The following is a 20,053-nucleotide window of genomic DNA, read 5'->3' as shown; positions in this document are numbered from 1 at the left end:
GACGCCGAGGAGACTTATTTGTGGACTTTAGAGTACTGAAGATGTTGTCTACGAAATAAAAGCAAAAGAAATGAAAAAATGCAAATGTAAAGGTTATACATGTAGGTATTAGAACAAAATATTTGTTTTTGTGGGGCGAAACATTTGTGAGACAGTATTGAGAATTTAGATATAGATACATGTTTCATTCGGATTCCGGAATTTATTCGGGATTAAAATGCCATTCCTTTGATTAAAAATACGTCAATAAAGGACATGAGGCTAGGAGATGAATACGCCATCTTTCATCTTGTCGATAACGCCAGTATTATGCAACTATTCCGTATGCTCTTCGAAAAGGATGGAGTTGTCATTGGAAAAAGCGCATAATACAAACATGCTTTCAGAGTTCCTCGGTGTCGTTCACATGATATACTAATCACTATATGCAATTTGCCTTCTAATTGAGAGTGTCAGACTGTAATATAACAGCATGCACGTCTCAATTTTAAATTACTTTCACACATAGTGATGCATTGTTCTTTTCATTCTAATATTTACATCCAATTATCGAACAGCTGGGGGTCAATCATTCATTTCCACGCTTTATTAAATATGTGGCTGCGTGTATCAATATCAATGGGATAAAGAGTGGGTCCATGAGGCACCGGCTGTGAGCTTTAACATAATGGCTAGAATAATTGATAAAAAGCTGTTGATAATCACGTTAGCAAACACTCTGCAACAAAAAATCGGTTTAATTCAATAAATCTTCAGATGCACTGTAGTATATCATCAAAAGGACGGATGAAACACAAATTGCCGTTAGATAGATTATCATATTCAAAGAAATCCCCAGGACGGTGGCAATATTTATTACATTTTTGGCCCAATTGTGTTCACAATGTGATTAAGCAACTTTGGATCTCCCATAAACTATTGCTTCCAAAGCAAATTTGCCAAAAAAATATGAAAAGTTCATCTTGCATAAAAAAGACACAATAAAGCATGTGCTACGGATTGCAATTGTCGATAATTTTCTTTACGTGCAATATATCACATTCCGCTGAAGTTTATCACAAATATCATGCAGGTGGTTATGAAGGCTCTTTCAAAAAAGTTATTGAATTATATATTTGTATTGTTCATTTGTCGGCATTATATAAAAAATGCTTGTCAATATTTCATTGTACGATAATGAGGTATGTGTTATCATGTATTCTTGGTAACACACCTGGTTGGTTTTTAATTTATCATAGGCAAGGCCTGGCCGTGCTGGTTCAAACAAAAACTTGTTTCTCATCCCAGCCCCTCTCGAAATTGCCAGGCGACTGTTCCTCTATAGGTTATGGTACGGACGTATTTCACTTGAAATGTGTCGGCTCTAAAATGCAACACTGATTCGCCGAGGTAGAGCCTGCAATAATTTGTTACATTTCAATTCCTAAAATGACAAGTTAAATGTAACCCCACTCGGATTTGCGCGGGTGTCTATGATCACATCAAAACTCTCATGTCAATCCATCTAAATTTTACGTTGTTTCATTACTGATTAGTCGAGGATAACATATCAATCAACTAGCTAGATTACATGGGCTCACTCTCACAATATTTGATCTTCACTTTATGATGTATCAATCTTACGACTCGAACAGCTACATTTTTCCCTTTGTTTATGTTGTCGTTTGGTCGTGTCGGTTTTGTTTGGCTTAAAGTGATTCATTGCTCCACAGTCTGGTTTCACAATCTAAAATATACCCTGTTGATAGATTATTGTTTGGTTTTTGAAAGCTGGCAACCTGCAACTTTAAGCTCTGTACTGGGTGGGGTATGTCTAGATTGAGCTGTTTATCTAAACTTATATGCTGCCCGGCATAGTCAGGAAGATAGGTTTGTCTCATAGTAAACATTCTTCCAAATGTTATGACAATCAAAGCCACCGAAAGCCGAGCCAATGCCGGTGTGACAGCGGATATAGTCCCCCTGGAGTCATAGTCCGGTAGCATTGTATTTGACCAATTAAGCAGCATGATCTATTGTACCGCTAACCCTAACCAAAACATTTAGCAATGTGGGCTATTGTTACACGGACTATCAGCCCTAGGACTACTATCCCTTGCACACCGGTGCCAGCCACTCGGTTTCCCGCTTTTGCTGCTGTAGGAAGATGTAATGATGATATGTGTGTATTTCTAGTGCAGTTTCAATCATGTGCAGTGTCAATCATGACAAGATGTTGTCCGATAACTTTTGAAAACTATGGAACAATATGTTTCCTTATAGGATGCGCGATGCATCGCGCATCCTATAGGCACAGGATTTTGCGGAGAACAAGGATTCGAGGGACTATTTTTCCACTTACACTACCATCCAGCACTATGTGCACGATGTACAGCGAATGTACACAGCACTACAATGTAATGGGGTCATACTGTGTATGATCCACGAGGCGTACATTAGCTGTGCATCGTTTGCAGAGTGCATGGGTGGTGGTGTAAGTGGAAAGAAAGTCCTTGGAATCATAGTCCTTCACAAACGCCCTTCACAAACGCCTGTGTATATAGGCGCTCATCATTTCTACTCTAAATTAAATGGTATATCAAGTGTAACAACGACTACTTTATATCGATTGAAGGCTTGACAGCTGCGCTTATATCGCTGCGGGGAATTCAAAACGAGACACTTCTCCAGATGGAAGTGTAGGCGAATATATAGCGATATTTATAAATAACGCCATCTGCGACCGATTGCCTTGTCATACCTGTTTAGTGTTAAACTCTGTTATTATTGCATTGAATAGGACCCAGCTCGATTTTATCGATATATGTGGTGCTGATGCAATTGGGATAAAGTTACACCGTGTGGATTAACAAACAAACATATTAATTAAGCATTTGACATCAAAATAAAGGAGGAAGCTGTGCAATAGCTGCAGAATTGGGGAGGTGAGTCTAATTTACTTTCAAAGTTGAAACGACACGTTTATTTATAGTCGGGCCACAAGGGTTGATGTCGCCTTCGTTGACGCAGAATGTTTCCCAAGTATGTAGTGTTACAAAACTTTTTATCGATCATGAAAATCATGTTAACATTCGGTTGCAATGCCTTTATAAGGAGTATGAAACGACTCGTCTTCCCGATGTCTGTTGTTGAAGTGTGGTAACACATCCTTGCACTTCATACAAAAAAACCCTGGGTGACGTTTGTGTTGCCCGGGGCGATTTCATTTATTTGGCTTCAGTTGGATCTGCGAGGATTACCATAGTCGAGGAATATATTGCGATTACATTTTGAATAGCTTGAATCGCCAAGGTCGATTCGAAAGAAGAATGTGTTCTACTGCAGCGGCAATTCCATCCCAACGCCTCATTCTCCTCGAGCATGACTGGACATCTGTATCAATTGGCCGCCGTTCCGTCCCTGCTTCAATTGGCCGCCATTATACATGCCTCCGAATAGCTCGGGACTTGGCGGCCTTTTCGTTAAGACCCCCAATGCACATCTTGATACGAAAACGTAAGACATGCCATTGGTTGAAATAGACCCTTTAAACTTTTTAGTCGAACCGTTTTACTTTTACGTGACTGTATACTTTCAAACTGGCAGAAAGAATATACTGAATATCGCGTCTGCTTGGAGATTGCGACGAGCAGCTCTTGCAAGGTTTCTTTCTTCCTTGCCACATCTTGCCAAACGAGGTTACACCAATTAGGCATTTCCCTCACGTAGCACCTTTATGCATTACGATGATAAATGTCTGGGGTGATCAGTGGAAGCACCATTTACCTTCTCACATTGCAGCAGCCTTTTTGTGTCCTTTGGGGATAACTCGTATGATGCAGAATTTCTCTTTCAGTCTCGTAAGGCAGTGTAAAAGAAATTGTAGTCGTTTTAAATGTGTCCTGGCGAGTAGGCCTCCAGGGTACAGGCACTGATGGACGTTAGCAACGGCAATCAACAAAATGATATGATTTAAAGCTATTCCAAATATATTGCTTCGGAATCTGCTATTCAGCGTTACTGGAATCAACAATATCAGTTGGGGTCATCCCTATGCTCCGCTGGTGGTCATCCCTATGCTCCGCGGGTGGTCATCCCTATGCTCCGCGGGTATGTTCCTCCGTACGATATGAAAGGCTGGACGATATAAGCGGTGTTTCGGCTGGGACATTAATTGGTCTCCTTTGAACGCGAATAGAGATGCAGACGTGTTTTGTCATGGGATTTAAGTATCTAGTCATCTTCATTCTCTGTTGTTTTTTCTTCATTCTCTGTTGTTGCAGCCAGTGGAGTCAGCGGCCAGGGGTAAAATGAAGTTGTGTCTGTTCGACTCTGTGTGGAACCACAAACTGATTCTAAATCAGTGCCCTAAGGAAAAACACATAACCATTAGTTGTGTGTACTTCAAACAGTATAAACAATGAGCGCTGAGCAACTACCGAAGCTCCCCAAAGAGGTTTCAGAAGAGACTGGCATGAATAATGAATGTCAAGTCAGCTCAGTCTACTTGCTGCACAGTACAGCATATATAAACCGTAGCCTTTACCTTTTATGATAGCGGCCATTTCATCATCTGTCCTTTATAGGTATAGCTGGCTACAAAAATGAGATGGGGTGTTACTATATGTTGGTTTTTTTAGAAACACCTGTCGTCTCACTTCAAGAATCAAATTGAAGTGTCCTTGACGTCCTTCTACAGGCGCCATTTGCAATTGGTCGCTCGCAAGTGACATTTTGTTAATAAAGGACACTTAAGGACGCCGAAGTGATGTATCTGTGGCGCGGCGTGGCTCTTGACCATTCATGGCAGACGCCAATCTATATACGAGCTGAAACACTCTTATAATTGATCACGTAAGTCTTATCGATTATCAAAAAGTACATGCCGTACAAAAAGGACATGTTCGATTCGATTCGGCTAGTACCAGCATCCTTTAAATCATTTCGAAACAAAGTCTCATAACCACTCAAATGTTGATCTGTAAATCCGTCTGAACTACATGTAGCTGGGTAAATCAGCTGAATGATTCTAATGCCGTCTTACGGTACAAAGCAACGATTTAACTGCTTACACCCGATACTTCAAGTATGAATAATATACAACATTTGCAATCCAGCGGCAGGTGCAGCGAATATTAGGCATCCCTAATAAATATTTCATGAAGTGTCCCCAATTTGAACTTTAGATCGTCATTTGCTACATTGTCAAAACACCTCCATGATAAGTACAATTTATAGGACGTTCCATTTGTCAAGTTTTAATTATTGTAAACTGTAAAATTGCGCCTATATTCATATTTGCGACTCGTGTTTCATTTCGATAAAATCTCACGATTTTTATTACCGGATATGAAACATTTAGTCATTTTCGCTGGTTTTTTTTCGCAGAAATGTGGTGGTTGGTGGTACTTTAGCAATTTATTTCACCATCAACTGTCTTGGTTACCATTATTTTATCAAGGCCAAGTTGTTCAAAAAACCTTAGTCTGTAATTTGACGCAAACTTTACTTTACTTCACGCTTAGTGCACTTGAAGAGATAACGTCAAGTGAGTGAGAAAACCTGCTCAGAAAAACGGGGCTCATTACATATGTTTTTCTTCCAAGTTTTATCCTTCCGCGTTTTCTCTTTCAAGTCTTTATTCAGTAGTCTGCTTGACATAATGCAAATAGTTCTCTCACCTTTCAAGGTTAAACGTATAACTTTAAGCAATATAAGTTTGATAATGAAGTGATCTTGCTAAGTGAACAGTTACTCTGTTTACCAGATGAAGATGGGCCACTTAGTTGATACATATTTCCGATGGTACAATTAGACTGGAGGAGCATGTCACTGACTAAATTGACAAGTACTGTTGGCAAATTACCGGAAACCGTCGCCACATTGATCAAATTGTTTGGCCACTGTCTTGTTCTCGCACGTGAGATGAACAACCCCTTGTGCTGTGAGGGATTTCCTCTAGGTATCAAATCTAAATAGGATCTTTGGCGGCGAGGTGGCAATGTGTAGACAGAGATGGGACGGTTGGAGTGATGTACATCGATGTAATGGCCAATATATCTTTCCAAATCAGGCCAGTTTCAGCAGGGTTTCGATGAGTGTATTCAAGGGACAATACAAAGGCCTTAGTGGGAGGATAGAAAGCTGTTGGTCAATGGATCACTGCATGGAGAGTGTCCCTCCATTCATGTTGGCTATGACATCTTACTTACCTTCACCTTAGAATTTCCTTTCACTGAGGTAGGGTTGGCGATAATAGGCAGCATCAATATTCAAGTTTGCAGTGAGCACACAAACATATTTGACAGTTAAAACCACCATTCCCTTTTAGCATCGATATAACATTCCCGTAACATGCCTATTCAAGCCACCATTCCCTTTTAGCATCGATATAACATTCCCGTAACATGCCTATTCAAACACTGCTATTCGATAAAGGAGATAACGGCCTAAAAGAAAACAGCCTAAAAGCTTTGGAGAGCATGCCATTTTCAACAGAATTGCGTTTCAATTGGAAGGTGTATTTGTTCAATAAGCCGAAGTAAACACTTCAGAAAGCGCAGTTCTATTTTGATACTTGTGATGAAAGCACTTTGATGGCACGAGGGTATAGCCTAGTTGTCTGATTACAACTGACTTTCGAAACCACCACTTGATGGAGAAATGAAGTCTCTAACAAGACCTGCGAATCCGAATACTGGAAGCCACCATCTTTCGCGGGTATTTGATTTACTGCATGGATATTGCGAATAATGGCGACTAACAAAAATAAAAGTCAGGAAAAAATGAAGTTTTGTAAAGTTTTGTAATTGGAGATGCAAGTAAACCTCGCACATACGTCAATCATCACGACAACCCTAACGGTAAAAGGTTATCGATATAAGGAAAACAAGAAAAAAATCTTCCTTTGATACTGTAACTAGTTACAGTCGCTGATTTCTGAGAAGAATTCTACACATGACGGGCTTGACACCTTTACCTGATATCTCTATCTCACGTCTGCTCATCGGCCGTGTGCGTGGCAGCGTTAACTGAAGCGCGTATTGGATGTGATATTCAAACAATACTATTTGACGTACATGTAATTTATCTGGCAAATACCTTTCATCTCAAACTTGAATTGAATTTTCCTTATGTTGATATCGGAATTTCATTAACAATTTGAAGCGTGAGATTCGTCGAAACAAAATGGTGCAGTCGAGCTTGTATTGTCACCAGTTAAAATTGGATATTGAAGACACAATTCGACAACGACGTTGTGTGCGTACATTTAGACTACAAATACTGCTCTTGCCAACTTTCATCGCATTCGCGTACATACATCTTCTAAATGCATTACAACTGATATTTCAAGAGTAGCAAAAAAATGGGGTCGGTGGAAAAATCTGTTTTGCTCCACGATCATGAATTATGTCATATATGCTAGTAATGCATGCGTCTCGATGCTCCGAAAGCTTTTTTGTGGAGATATTGCAGTCTATGACATTTACAACAGAGACTGAACATATCTCACAATTCTTTTGTGTGTGTATATATGTCGTTTCTCAAGTCTCGTATTTCGTTTCTTGTCTTTTTTCCGAGTATTGACATGAATCTTGACGAGTTGAGTTGGCAATATGTGAGAGATCCGCTCAATTCGCTGTCAGACACATCAGAGGCATGATATTGGAAACCATACTTTCTTCAAATCTCATCATTAGTTCCTGAGACTCGATATCTGTGCTCAAATTTTGACATGTCTGAATTCCCTGACAACAACCATTAGTCCGATAGAGATAAAATTAGAGGGCCGCAGTCCTCTTATGTGAAGTGCAGGCGACCGGACATCCAGGCAATCAATCACTTCTCCTGTAACTTCAATATGGTTTCCTTGCTACAAACCTAATAGGTCCCATCAGTGAATTGAAATCGATCAAGAAATCGATGTAAACCGCCTTATATCGAATACATGCCCCCAGCAGATCCAATTCGATAATTGAGTCAATAATGCACCTCAAATGCCAATTTTAAAGTATTCTTGGCGAATTTCGACACTGGGCGGATACCGTTTTGTTAATTCGTGACACTGGTATTTTGTCAATTTTAGATTTCAATATAGTTCCAATCGCTCAAATCAATCGATCGAATTCAATCTCCGATCGGCCAACAACGAACGCCGTTAAATAAAACTGTCTCGTTGCAATTGTCTATTTTTCAAACTAAATTAGTTCAGTGTATCAAAGGAACTTTGGAAGATATATGCATATACTATGGAGTAGAAATGCTAGGTGCAGTTGGCCCGTATTAGTTGACAACATACCATTGAAACAACCTTATGTACCATTACAAAACAACAACATCATGTCGTCAGTTCCTACTTCAGCTATCTCCACTCACTCCTTGGCCGTACAGGTCATCCTGACCTCCACTGGGAGTCTACACCATGAAATATGCATTAAGACTGGAAATCACATTAGGATCTCCTGACCCCACTCAGGAAGCCACTCTGTAGATGTCTCACGCCAGCCAGCCTGGAGTATAACCAAGGAGCTGAGGTTACGTCAAGGTCTTCACGGCAATATAAACTATGATTGTTGATCTATAATCGTTTATTTAAACCCCGGTGGGAAGAAGATCTAGACGAATAAATGACTACGATTAGAGTCAGTATTTAAAAGTAGAAACACGACGATATACGCTCATGCGATACATATTGCAGAGACTATAATGTACTGTACCATCGGTATACTGTACCCAGGTGTATGGATTCCATGTCAATTGTCGATTGAAGAGGTCATTCTAAAAATTGTGATGACTTGTGAGCTTACAACAGACTCACCTAAACACGGCTAAAAAGCACTATACATTAGATTTCATTTGATTTTGCAGTCAAAAGCGTAAACGTGACATGCTATCGTAGGCATACACCTTAAGTTGTTCCAAGTAAACAAGCAGGCTTGAATGGCAAAACCGACAAATATCATAATATTATTTCAATTCACTACATTTGGTAACATATGTTGAAATGAATTGTTCTCACTGAATAATGCAAATAGCAGATAATTATTACAATGAAGTATACATGCAAGTGTCACATCAGCGCGCTTATTTGATTGCATATTCATGGCAAGGCGGGGTTTGTCCGTCCCGAAAAAAAATGTGAGGAAGTCGGAGAAAAATGTCCTCAGTGGTTTTCTCTGTCATAGTCATCAGCGTTCGCTCAGCAGTATGTTATCCGTGGTATCAATCTTTGGAAGCCTGAACTCCTCCATGGCCGGTTAAGCGTTTTTAAATTCCGGTCAGACGCCGGTTTTAGTCTTCGGCTAAAGGTAGCAGTCCATCGCAAGCTACTTCTCTTGCTTAGTGAGGTCGCGTTGTCATTGCGAGGGCCTCCTGCACCGACAAGACGGTGGCGAATGGAACTCTGAGAACTGTCTCAAAGGCAAAAATCTCTGGAGGGAAAGAATGATAATAGGTATTTGATCAGCATGGTACAAGGGTGAAAGGACAATTTAGTTTGTGTGTACTACTCATCACTTCCGGTATTATATGGGTGAGCTGTTAGAAAATGAAAGAGTGCCGATCAGGGAGATCTGATCATATCAGGGGCAAGATAACAATAATAATAATAATAATAGTAATTGTCATTTGTATGGCACTTTTCCACGGTTTATTAAACCACGCTCAAAGCGACCCTCTCCACTCCTCAAAAAGTAACCTTTTCAACTGTCTCTTGAATTTGTCAAGGTTTGCCTCTGCTCAAAGGGCTTGGGGCAGTTTAAAACTTGATGGAAACTTGATGGAAAACAGAAAACAGTCTCTCTTGCCTTTCACCTTGGTCACAATTACCACTTTTTGTGCCGATGCCACGGCGGTATAAATGGCCTAATCCACGACCTAACACGTCGCAGTGTTATTCGATAACATCCATAGACTTTGTAGAATTTCCATTATGACCTGCCCGTCTGTCATCTTTTCTCTATCCAGCCTCTAATCCATAAGCCTGCCCCCTATCAGACTGCACCGTTTATTCTATTTAATACTGTCATTCGCTTTTTCCAAGCCATTAGTCGGGATTTACTCGTCTGGTGTCATATACCATCTAATGGACATGTCTTTATAATCCTTGTCTGAACAAAGCATATCCTTGTCTGAACAAAGCATCTCAAGTACAAGTGTCCTGTCTCACTCGTGAAAGCCCCTCCCAAATGAGATATAAATTGGGCAAGTGGTTATCTATATTCACCAAAGTTTGGTACAAAGGCGACGTTTGGACGTTATAATCACCATATCAAGATAAAAATGTATATCGGTGATGCTTTAGACGCTATCAAATAATAACTGCATCCTCGATTTCGTGTTAGTTTTCCCTACCTTGCTTTATCATAAAACTTTTGCTTCGAATCATCCGGTTTTGATTCGTTGTTTGGGTGCTAAAAAGAAAGATTCTTATCAGCAAAATATATCGCTTAAATGTAATGCCTCACTCAGCCCTGGGACGACATTCATCATGAAGCAATGCTTTCGGAGCCGACAACATTGTGATGTTGCAACCAATAATCTTCATTATTTCAAAACAAATGAAAAAGCGAGTTAATTTATTTGTTTTGCTACCTGCTGATTAGGCATATTCTAACTGTGAAACTTTTTTTTCTTCCGGCAGTTCACGGATGTAGAGCAAAGTATTCTCCCTAAACGGTAGCTACATGTACCTACTTAACCACTCAACAACCAGATTCATTTACCTTTTTTCTTCGTCTTCAGGGAAGATGTTGAAGAGGAAATGCAAGGCAGAAGGGTTAAATTTGGAGTCTCCGACTCACGATAACGCGTATGGAACGTTTATCTGATCATGAGCAAAAGTTGTGTTTGATTCAGTTATAACTTTCTCTTACAAGTGTGAATAGTATTGCTGTGCTAGCTGTGAGAGTATGTCCCTCTCGGTGACTTCGTAACTTGCCGGCGAGTTCCCGCTGGAGTGGAAACCAAGGTACCCTGGTGGGTAAAGGTACGTATTGGTTTACCTTTGTAAATCAATAGAAACAAGGCGCTCCCATTGCAGTGTTACGGGGTTCAATCGGATAAAAATAATCAGTGCGGCCTTAACGCCCCTTAAAATGAACAAATCTTTTGTCTTTTTCCTTTGTGTCGTCATTTCCTCTCCCGGTAAGCACGTATTTTTCTTTGGCAAACCGATACCCAGCGTGGGTACATGCGCTCGAAGTTTTATTGAAATGCACATGTATGTATGTACTGCAGGCTCTATGAGCATGGCGTATTAATGAAATCATTCGAATTACTATTATATACAATAGATCTAGGGTATTCCGTATTCGACAATGAGTCTCAACAGACACTGAAGAAAAGGACTATTATCAATAGTTGTTGTCGGGTCACGCATCCTGATGGGCCAGGGGACCGCTACATAATGCATGCTATTTGGTCATCGCTTTCGTGCCGACCTTTGGGAGAGAGTGATGAAATGACTGCGTAGAGAACGCTGTGTCGACTGGTGGAAACCACAAGCCTAGAGCATTCCGGGAGTATTGCCAAAAGTGTTCGATCGAATCCGAATCATAATTGACTCGTCCAGGAGAGACTTCTGTTGACAGAGCTGGTTTAATTTTAATGCGAATATCTCTGAGCAGGCTAATTAAATTTCATTTATTGCACAATTATTAAGCACAAGTGGTAGATTAAAGAATACTAAAAAAAGAGTTAAATCGATAGATTGCTTTTTACACAAATTGCATTTTCGGGAAATGGTTTTCATTGAGTATAATATTAAATTATTTGTGCTGAATAACGTCCACTATGAGCAACTGATTGCTGGCTGTAATGCCAATTTAATTAAACATTTGAAATGTATTTCCTGAACGCATAATAAATAACGGCACTCAACTCTTTCAAGAAGCGATTAAGCGTCATTTCATCCCGCGAATACTCCCCTTTTTCTAAATCCATACATGCAATTAGAAAAATATCGATTAGCGAAATAACTATTATGTTCCATGTCTAGGCCTACTGTAGGGATATATTATATTGTGTTCTGTCGCTGTTTTGCCTTTACCAATGATGTCTACTTGTGACACGTTATACTTATGTTTATACTTCCTTTTCCGTTAAACTTGATCGAACCTGGCTCACATGGCTTTTCGTGAGAATTATTATCTTATTATATATTTTTTCTCTCGTTCCTTAGACAGCTAGAGATGTTATGACCTTTCACATCGAAGAAAACCAGCCTCTCGATTATGAGGCTGACGCACTTCCACAGCGCTACTGCTGCCCTGCACTAAATAATCTCGTCGTCACCATTAATCAATCTTGTCATGAACATGCATGTATTATCTAGTTACTCTGCTAGAATTGCATACGGGAATTGCATATACTGGCTTGGATATATACAAGTATGCAAAACCAGCTCCGCGTATTGTTCGTATAACCAACAGTGTCATCAACAGTGTCATCCTTGCAACTGTTCATGCAAGGGAACTAACCATCTTGATATAGTTTCTCGGTTTCATATCTGTGTCAGCGGCGCAGTGGAAGACCGTGGGCCTCTCTTTAAAGGAGAATTAATTACGTTGAAAAACTACGACGGGCTGCGGATTTGTTTTGGCCTTTAAACGTTTTTTGCGAATGCTCTATAAATGTAATAACAGTCCCTATCATGCATAACAATAGCAGTGTATGGCAATAGTCATTGCATCATCAATGCATGAATTGCATATCATGACAACAACACATTTTCCCCTCAAGATTATTCATGACAAACTTAACACTGGCACGTGTCATATGCTTGCGGCTCTTGTAACTGTCACAGCATGTTAGATAAATTCATATCCTGTGCCATACTGAACTTCCAGCGGTATTGCCTCCGTAGCCTTTGCCGGTAACCGGAAAAACGCCGACCGACCGACCGACCGACCGACCGACCTACCGACCTACCGACCTACCGACCTACCGTCATATCCCTTTCGCTTTTCTATAGCACATGTATCTGTGTAGTGCCCAGCGCAATGGACGTGATGGATTCCGACATGTCTGACAGCAGCATATTCAGTCAATTATACCGGGAAAACGAACCCACGCGGTAAGGAACTGATAACGATACTCTAAAGATATGCTTTGTCTACATGGTCGGTGGATATAAAAACATGATTTGGGCCTAATCTATGCACTGTAGTTTTTCTAATCGAGTGTCTCGACCGATGCAATGCATGAACTGCAACGGGCAACATGCATTTGTTGTCATTTGAACAGCGCACGTGCGCTTGTTTACAATTTCATTTCACATGACCTGCTATCGTGGGTTGGATATATCACATTGACCTATGAGACCTAAGACTCAACTACGAAACTCCTTGGGTTGGTAGGTCGGTAGGTCGGTCGGTCAGCGTTTTTCCGGTTACCGCCTTTGCCCGTCGTGCGTTGTCTGGAAGCTGATGTCAATACATTACGGGTCAATATGACTCTGTGCGGGATGGCAGTTTCATAGCTATCTGGAACCAATTCAACCTTGACCCATGCTACCACAAAACAACTAGAGGCAACTTTATCAAACTTTTCGTCAGAGCAAATTAATTTGATCCAACCAACTTCACGACTTAACGGCAAAATCTTTTTTGTTGTTTCGTGATGAGGACTAGCATTATCAACAGTTTCAGAAAAAAGTGAGCATTCCCCGTCAGATGGTTTAATTCATGCAGCGCACAGCCCAATTCGCTATAAAATAGCAACTCTGCAGGAGAAAACGTCGTTAAAAAACCTCCTTTATGAAAGTGCAGCAAATGCAGCGCTCTAAATAGCCGTAAAAATATAATTGAAGTATAGATCCATTTTTACTGCTTGGTTGTGCAAATGAAGGGCCACCAATAGAGAGGGACCTCGTACTTCATTTTCAAAGCGTTTTCCAAGGGGTTCTGTGCAATTTGCATGACATATTTAAGTTAATGGCGAAAAAAAGAATTAATTGTACTCGGATTCGTATCTTCTTAACCTCTATTAAATTGCATTTTCTTTCGTCCTACACGTATCTTACGATTGCACGCGTTTGATTTCTGCCGTAATTGGTGAAAGGCTCCGATAACCACATTCGAAATCGGAGAGAAATTATCACGTTTCCGGAATTTGATGAAATGATTGAACAAAATAATTGACGCAGTTAGATTTAAACGCACTGAACTGCCTGTTTCGGAAGTTGTAGTTTTGGAAACTGAAAGAAGTACGTTCTTATGATGGAATCTAACTTAACTCTAAAATGAAAATTGCATCTTAGTCAATGGGAAAGACTGAAGTAAGGGTAAAGGATGGGGTAAAGCCGCTTTCAAGTACTTTGTACAAAATATCTTTTCCTCTGACATTTCTGAGAAGTCGTGTCGATATGAGAAACCGTTTGATATCGTTTAACATGTTTACATGTAACTGAAAATTGCTTCAAATTGATGAACCGGTCTTAGATCTGTGAGTCTAGAATATTCAATTCCGTCCGATGTAAGACGGCTAACAATGATGCTATCTAATCATTAGTAATATCGGCACATTATTTTTTCATTTATTGTCAGGATTGTGTTACTCCTGGTAAAAGATATTGATGACTGATCAGAGCACTATTACTGTTATCATGTGTCATTATGACATCCATCATTGTAATATGAATTGTCAATTGTCTAGTAATAGGAAAGTAGCAAATCGTAAGCCACTTTTCTTATGGAAGAAACAATTACAGGCTATTATATTGCTATTAGGTATGTAAGTCACGGTAATTACGCGGTTTGATAGAGGTTTTAGATTGAGATGATGCCCCATGGCGTGTCGGGAACGCATTGGGGTTTCCTAAATTTAGGTAGTTAATATATCAGCAAACTAAGCCTAATGTAACATTCTTTGTTGATAATTCAAGCACTGAGTACTTAAACTGCTTAAGTCACACATTGGGGAGTTAAGGCCATATCCTGATGAAGTCTATTTGACATGGGCTATCTGAACATGGACCGAGTTGTAAAACAACACGAAGTCACCACCGTCCCCGCCACATACCCAGAGAGCTGGCATTGACATTTGCCCTCATTTCCACGGTGAGAAAATGTATTTAGGTTTACAATGTGCCTTTTGCAACCCGATAGAAACAAAACACTCCTATTACAGTGTTGTGAGGGGTACAATCGGATAAAAATAATAGATGCGGGCCTTACGCCCCTCAAAATGAACTAATATTTTGTATGTTTCTTTTGGGTCGTCATCTCCAGGTAATCACGTATTTTTCTTAGGCAAACCGATACCTTTAGCCACCGTGATATCGATAACGTGAAGATATGCTTTAAATTGGTATCACGATGAATACAATGGCCATTGCGCGCTTCAGTCGGTATCAAAGCAATAATACATCATCAAGTCTTACGAGAGTTTTTGAAAAGAGGCCTATTGTGGGCCCTATTGTTCATATGTTCATCAGGGCGAATCAGGATAACTGCGCTAAACTTATAAACAGGAAATAAGAATGTGCACTTTCACCGCCGGCGAAAATGTAGAAAGTAGACCGATACGTTAGTCGTGCAATAATCCCCTTGTATCATTGTACGAACCCATTCGTGTCTCTCATCTCATTCAAATCGTCCAACCCCGACTCATGTGATTAATCCATCAATATAGAAAAATAGAAATGGAAAAATGGTTTTCATATCCTTTCTACGCGTTCCACTTTCCTGTGAATTGTTGACGCTACAGTGGACTGCTCAATCCCCTGCAGAGACCCTGCGTCTGCACAGGAAATACGCAGATCACGTTAAAGAGATGTGAATAGAAGTTCAAGCTGTTACCTTGGCGACAGCGTGGAAATCTCTAGGTGAGAAAGAACGCTTTATCAAAGGAATTTCTTTAAACTTCTCTTAATACTTTTGTATGATCATTGGTTTAAGGAATTGATACCGAACTGGAGGTATTGGTTGTCTAACCAAAACCGCGAGGGTGGAGCTAAATGTATACGCCTCGGTTTTGGCCAATATTTTAGCTCCACCCGAGCGGTTTTGGTGCGACAATCAATACTGACAGTGAGGTATCAGATAATCCAAAAAAAAAACCTTCGGATATAGTATTGATGACAACTAATACCACTAGCCATGCTTAAGCTCTTACAATGTATAAAATTATTTTTTCCTACAAACTTCTTTCAGTAGTGCCGTTCGTTTTAAAGGTAAAAATGGTTAGATCCAAAGAAGAGGCCCAAGAATCAAGGCCATATTTCATATAATGTATATGTTGCATTAACTGTTCGAGTTAAAGCAGCAGAAGTAAAGGAGAATTGTAGAGAAAGGTAAAGAAAGGTAAAGAATTGGGAATCCTTGTTTTGAAAATTTTTACTTGACTCCTTATTTGAGTATCTGACATGGCGATCTTTCTAGTACATCTTTACATAATAAGATAATTGTAAAAGCCCATGTTCTAATTCTTCATTTCAAAAAAGACGAATGAATTTGCATTTCGTCAGAACGAGACACCAACAAGATTTATTTTCCACTAAAACAAATTAACCGAGCTGTCCTTTCCCAATGCCAGCTGCGTTTCCAACTGTTAAATACTGTAACAGGTGCGCTAAGAGAAGATGCAAGATCTGGGCAATTGGTGAATGATTGTTTCTGCGAGAATCAGTTTCCGTAATGTACTGTTCACTTAAAAATGATCAATAAGTTATTCTGTGAAAATCAATGGTAATGGGAGTTAGAGAGTTGGGTCTTGTAATCATGCATTCACTGAACAACATCCCTTCTCTTGCCGTTTTCATTAAAAAGCAGCATTGATAAAAGTTTCAAGAAAACTAGTAAATTTAGGAAAATTGTAACAAAGAGTTGGAGCGGGATTTTATGAATAATATATCCTGACCGACACTATCGTTGCGTCTTATACCAGTTATATCTTGTTGCCTTTGAGTCCCTAAATACTTTAAATCAAGATAAAAGAGGAGATTTTCTACAGCTGAAACCTCAGTAGTGACTAATTGATTTATATTGCGTTCAACTTGTTGGATGTAATTATGTAGAAAAACTAAAATGATGGCGAGATGAAAAGAAGAATTGTTTACACTACGCAGAGGCGTTACTTAATTTTTTCTAAGCTGACGATGTTTGCGAAGACTACATCAGGCTGGAAAAAGAAGTTAGCAGCTCTAATTGTTCGTCCTTGTTGATTTTGTATACGGGCACTGGTGCATTTACTCTTCGATAGCAATGGAACTATTTACTTTAATGGCATCAAAGCAATGCTTCACCACATCGCTTAGTACAAACTCACAATAACAATGTCGAATGAAGATACCATTTCGTTCTTATCAAAACTTGGGACCGTTAAAGAAAGCATGACATTTAGACAGGAAGACTTGTCACATAATATTGAATGTGTCATTGTTGACAAAGTAACTAATGGACGGAAAGAAGTCTTTGTGGCGTCCATCGAAGCTGCTTGTCATTGTGTAGTTATCATTTTTACCACTTTACCCTAAATGTGAAAAACAAAGTCTAGGCTTTCAGTACTGTCGGTCTTAACCAATTTGCTACGCACAGTACCTTCGCCCCTCCATCTCCCCCACAGACACACGCACGCACACGCACACCGCAAGAACATAACAAAATACGATGGTACAAAAAACACACCTAGAGAAAATCTCGGATATTGATATAGGATTTTTTAAAGATGTTGGTTACATTTTTACTGAAGGATCTTTTTTCTATATGTAGTGCTATTACAAAGATGTGGTACAAAGACGTATTTTTTTTGGTGATGCCTTTGTCCTGTTCTTTTATTACCGGTCCCCTGAGGATCACACAGGTGTGGGTTGTTTGTGAAATGCTTTACTGGTTCGGACCTCATGTGGTGTGTCTGGCTTCGCTGGAAAGGACTGTTCTGCAAATTAAATTTGCCAGTTTTCTCTGCAAAAGATAGAAATGGGGGAGTTATTAAAACTGACTTCGATTTATGTTGCATTGTCTATGTTACCAGTTAATTTGCTTCTTTGATGTAATATTATCCTTGGAACCATTATGCCTACGGCGGTCCTAGGTAAAGCTAACAATACTTTCAGTTAATCCCATTACTAACGCAACTAAGCATGACCCATTTTGAAAACAATTCATGAGAGAATGTCTTCAAGTCTCAGAAGACAATATAGTATCAAGTGAGCAAGAATCTAAAATCTTAGAATTGAAAACTTGGTTTGGAGCAAGTCTATAAAAATAGGGCTGTCAGTTTCAAGGATTTGCATAGGTTTAATCAAGAATAATAGATACTAGTCTTTATCTATTCTTGACATAAGACGTGTAATGAATTTGTTTTTCGGGGCATCTGACTTGAGCGACTCTCAGACAATAAACTGACAGTGAAATAAGAACATTTCAAGAGAATCCGTACGTCAATATAAAGTTGTCTTGTCTAGGATTAGAATGGCGGCCTCTTGAGAGATGTAAAATGACCAACTCCGGAAATATGTTTCGCCCAGCTAATGGTCTCGCTCTGTCATGTCTGTCTTGGTTATTCAAGAACTTTGTCAATAGTATCCGAAAATTCCGAAATATCTACCAATGAATAGTGGAATGTATCAGGTTCATCCCTAAGGAGGGATTGTCTCTGGTTATTGTCATGATAGAATGACATATTGACAGAGCGGACGGATGCAACCAAAGTTAACTTATATGATATCGATGGACCAATCTATGAGATTTATTCCAAGTACATGTACTGTACAATGGCCATATTGCCTAGGCTTCTGTTAAAACTAACCCCTCATGGTTGCGCAGTATCCTTTTAGGTTAAGCCAGTGACATATCACTTTGAAAACGATACTGTTGGTTACCTGTCAGCTATTCAGCTGAACAGACAACAGGATATAAACTGTTTACACCAAAAGGAATAAAAGGGAAAGTATTTGCTCCCAGGGTTATCGCTTGGCATGACAAATACACTTATTTTAAGACGCGTGTCTGTACATTGTCATAAACATCGATATCTTTGCTTACTCTGTGACTACTTTAGGACTGGAACGTGGAATATGCTTGTATGCAAAAACGGGTCCCTGTTTAATCATCTAAAAAAGACGATGGAAGCAATGTTCGAAGCAAAGAGCTTTTAATAAGGAAATGCTGACACTTTTTGTTTAGCGGAGGCCTGCCTACAATTACCTATGGTAAATGAAAATTGGGACTAAAATACCTATTTTTGTGTGTGCACTGTCATGTAAAAGCCCGGTAAACGTAGCCAAAAGATGGATTCTGACCCCCCATGATAGATAGCTTGATACATTTCTTGACTCGGATAAGCTTACCACATTTAGAGAAACAGCACATGCACGCCGCCGATATTTCATATACGTAATGACCATGACGTCACATGATGTTTGTCCGACTGCAGGTGGAATATGGCGCGGAAACCCCATCATTTTCCTGAAAAATGGATAGCCCATAATTTTTTTAGTGATTCATAAGATTTTTGTGCCTTACATGTCGGTTTCCTAGGCAATCAGTTCGAGGATGAACGCCGTATTCTACCAACAGCTTCTTAGTCATATTCAGCCGCCAGAATATAGTATGACATAAAAAGTCCGACTAATTTACCAAGAAAGGCGGTAGGCATTGTCTTGTACTTTAGAACTTGTACTTGGAGCCCAGTAATCCCCCGAAACTCATATTTCCGCTGCTGTGTTTATCATTCGTTTAGTTTGTTTCTTGATAAGGTTACTTTGAATTGGTGCTTTGTGAGTTGACATTTACACCCGGATCATCTTTTGTGACGGATCGATACATAAAAATACTAAATGTGACGACTTCGTTTACGGTGTATCAGGTATCATAATATAGGCATTGTTGGCAGGTTTTTGCGCGAGAACGCCTGAGGATATTATACCAGTATCGGAATAAAAGCGTAATTTTCATGTCATGTTACAAAATCTGTCATGTCCAATTTTCTATTGAAAGCAGTTGAACTTTTAACTAAAAGGTTTCTACTGAGGTATTCAGTCGTACTCAGAAAGCCCGCCGTGAATAGGCCTGGCTAAAACCATGATCTTCCTAACAGACACACTAAAGATAAAAGTTGCCTTAAAAGCAAA

At 39.6% G+C, this 20,053-nt stretch overlaps 1 protein-coding gene across 9 annotated transcripts in view; it reads left to right on the top strand.

Annotated features, from left to right (window-relative positions):
- Positions 1–20,053, top strand: part of LOC135487054 (allatostatin-A receptor-like) — a 162,748-nt gene that overhangs the window by 98,447 nt on the left and 44,248 nt on the right. Inside the window, exon 1 of one of the 9 annotated variants that reach the window (XM_064770434.1) lies at positions 2,725–2,924. The exons of 7 other annotated variants lie outside the window; for them this stretch is intronic. The gene's annotated coding sequence lies outside the window, so the exon portion shown is untranslated. Of the gene's footprint in view, positions 1–2,724; positions 2,925–10,908; positions 10,967–20,053 lie in introns of those variants that run through there. One more of the 9 variants, XM_064770462.1, reaches the window with a different exon arrangement.

The sequence above is a fragment of the Lineus longissimus genome, chromosome 1 (assembly GCF_910592395.1).
Source record: "Lineus longissimus chromosome 1, tnLinLong1.2, whole genome shotgun sequence".
Classification (NCBI taxonomy): Eukaryota; Metazoa; Nemertea; class Pilidiophora; order Heteronemertea; family Lineidae; genus Lineus; species Lineus longissimus.
The sequence above is the reverse complement of the archived record's forward strand: the minus strand, read 5'-3'. Positions and strand labels throughout refer to the sequence as shown.